At 48.7% G+C, this 3,041-nt stretch overlaps 2 pseudogenes; both read right to left on the bottom strand.

The window, feature by feature from the left end:
* Window positions 1–1,125: 1,125 nt before the first annotated feature.
* Window positions 1,126–1,225, bottom strand: LOC123455409 (annotated as a pseudogene).
* Window positions 1,226–1,515: 290 nt separating this feature from the next.
* On the bottom strand, window positions 1,516–3,021 carry LOC123455320 (annotated as a pseudogene).
* Between the last annotated feature and the right edge of the window lie 20 nt (window positions 3,022–3,041).

Here is a 3,041-nt window from a genome sequence, read left to right as displayed (position 1 = left end):
GAATGAGAACAGGAACCCACAGACCAGGATTTTAACTGGGAACCTTCAACACTTTCAGGATGGATTTTTATTTATTTATTTGAGGTAGGATCTCACTCTAGCCCAAGCTGACCTGGAATTCACTAGGTAGGCTCAGGCTGGCCTTGAACTCACAGCCATCCTCCTACTTCAGCCTCCCAAGTGCTGGGATTAAAGGTGCCATGGATTTTAACTGGGTGTCTTCAACACTTGCAGGATGGAGCAGAATGATGAAGAAGCCAGAAACTCCCCAATGTTAAGGCACCCCGTTCTGGTCTGGACACACTGATGGAGATGCTTTGAGCATGCCTCTTATGTCCTGCTCAATTGATCTGTAGATGGATCTATAATACAGCTCTTTTTTTTTTTTTTAAAGAGACAACAGCAGTCCTTTAGTGCAGCTTTATGCAGGTGGGCAGCAGGCCCTAGCTGTGTACCAGCACCACCAGATTGACCATCCAGGCTGAGCTCCGACCCCACCCCACCCCACCTGAGGGAGTCAGGCTCGTCAGCTGGCCCAGGACCACCCAGGGGAGCTCCCCTCTGGCCTTAGCTAATGGCAAGGAGGAAGCTCGCCTCAGGAAGAGTGTCAGGTGAGGCCAGTGATTGAATCCTTAACATTACACATTTAAAATGATAAATATTTATTTATTTTTTGATCTTTTATAGCTTTATTTTAACCAAAGAGTCAATGCCTTCAAGCAACCAGTAGCCTTGTCACACTCCAAGCCTTAATGTTCAGAATCCGTTTAGATACTGCCTTGGTGAGAGGTGCCCAACCCCCCACATGGCTTTGTTCAAAATGGGCTCCCAGTGATACCAACTGCCCCCAGTTGCTCAGTGAGGCAGAAGGTGGGATTTTTCCAACACTGTTCCAAGGCTGCTTCATCATTTCCTGTTCCCACCCAGAGGCGGAAATGGGCAGTCACTTGGATATGGTCACAGCAAGTCAGTGACATTCAAGATTGGGACATCACTTTGTCCTCCAGCACCAGTTTGAAAACTGAAAACAACTCCCCGAGGATGTGGGGGAGAGAAATAAGGGGATGTGGGACATGGCATACAACACACAGAGTAACAATGGGAAGAACTTTGGCCTTTCTTATGAAAAATCTGGAATGCTTCACAAATTCGTGTGTCATCCTTGCACAGGGGCCGTGCTAATCTCCACGTTGTTCCGATCTTAGTATGTGTGCTGCAGAAGCAAGAGCGAACCTGAGCCTTTTAATGTGCGCTCCGAAGAGTTTATAATGCAGTGATGGAGTGTGTTTCTTTTTTTCGTTTTCTTCGAGGTAGGGTCTCACTCTAGCCCAGGCTGACTTGGAATTCACTATGTAGTCTCAGGGTAGCCTTGAACTCACAGCGATCCTCCTACCTCTGCCTCCCGAGTGCTGGGATTAAAGGCGTGCACCACCATGCCTGGTGAAGTGTGTTTCTTAAACAGAGTTAACTATAGAACTAAAGATTTTTGACAGGCACTAGGACTCCGATGAACAAGCTCTGGTCAAGGTGATTCTGAGACTTCTGTAAACATATATAAGGTGTAAAACTCTTGCCGCTGGCCACTAGCCACTGCCTTCAAAATGTAATGCTGGATCCAACATGACTGTCAGGTTGCACTTTCTGGTTTGTGCTTCAGTAAGAGTTTATGGAATTGTTCTACTTGTAGATCAAAGCTCCGGGAAGAGAACCCTGCCTGGAAAAAGTTCACTGGAGTCAGAAGATACTTGAGTGCCAGATCCCTGGACTCAGTAGCTAGAACAGGAATGGCCTTGCTACTGTGAGATAGGGGGACATCCTGGTTGACCTGTGCATCTTGGTTCCCCAAATCTGGGGAGCCATCATCTCTAGATATCAAAGTGGACTTTAAGCCAATTTCTTCTGTGGTTTCTGGAGAGATAAACTCCTCATCTGTAGACTTTAACTGTACCGAAAAGCCTAAGGGGGAAGTCAACGCAGTCACTACCTCCTGAGACTCACAGAAAGAGACTGGCTCATCCCATTCTTTGCAGCCAAAGTCTGGGAGTAACTGCTTCTTGGCCTGCAAAGGACAAGGACAGAGGGAGAACTTCTCAAGGTCTCCAGGCCAGGGGAAAAGGTTTTCTTTCTTGTGCTTCTTTGTGTCTCTATCAGCACTTTTCTCCGGAGATTCAAACACAACCCCTGGGATCCTTGGCTTCCTTGGCCTCCTTTCTAACAGCCAGAACACGCTCGCCTTCCTAGAAGCGCTCATATATTGCTGCAGAGTCTGGAATGAAGGGGACAGGCAGCCTAGGACTCAGGCTGTCCTGGAAGTAGTTTCCACAGGGCTGTCGGCTGATAATGGGCACCACCTGGCAAGGCCTCAGCCCTGCAGCTCAGAGTAGGAGGAATGATCAGAGTAAGGGATGATGTGGACGTCAGGGTGGGGGCTGCGGGTCTTCTGGCTTGTGGGAAGGATAGCAATGGTAGGGTGGGTCTGGTTCCAATGAAGCATGGCAGAATGGCAGATCTCCGTATGGTCCACAGCATGGATGCGGCCGGCCCTTTCATCCACCATGAATACATCTGCCAGGCCCAGGAGCTGTACCAACTCCAGACGCCGAGGACTCAATACCACCCAGGTCCGAAACTCCAGGGCCAGTTTCTCCAGTAGTGATTCCTTTCCCAGGCTGTAGAGTCCAATCTTTATGTGATGTTGTGGGTCCTTTCGGATGAGATGGATAATTTGTTGTGCAGCTTCCTGTCGGGAAGGAAGAACGTGGGCTGGGTTGCAATTGGTGTTGTCCAGGTATAAAGTGTGGATCTGTTTCCCCACTGACAGGGCTGGCTCCTTCAGCATGGATGGCGTGTATCGAAAATCACCTGTGTAGAGAATTGTTCCAAAGTATCCTTCAAAGAGAAACATGACAGAACCAGGGCAGTGATTGGCATCCATGAGAGTTACAGTCATGGTCTCTTGGCCAATTTCATCTAGAGGTAATACATGGCTCTCACCAACCTCCAGGGCTCGGATCCACTGCTTAGACACCTGTAGGTGACGG

Source organism: Jaculus jaculus, chromosome 16 (genome assembly GCF_020740685.1).
Source record: "Jaculus jaculus isolate mJacJac1 chromosome 16, mJacJac1.mat.Y.cur, whole genome shotgun sequence".
Taxonomy (NCBI): domain Eukaryota; kingdom Metazoa; phylum Chordata; class Mammalia; order Rodentia; family Dipodidae; genus Jaculus; species Jaculus jaculus.
Note: the sequence above shows the minus strand (reverse complement) of the source record. Positions and strands in the feature narration are given on the sequence as shown.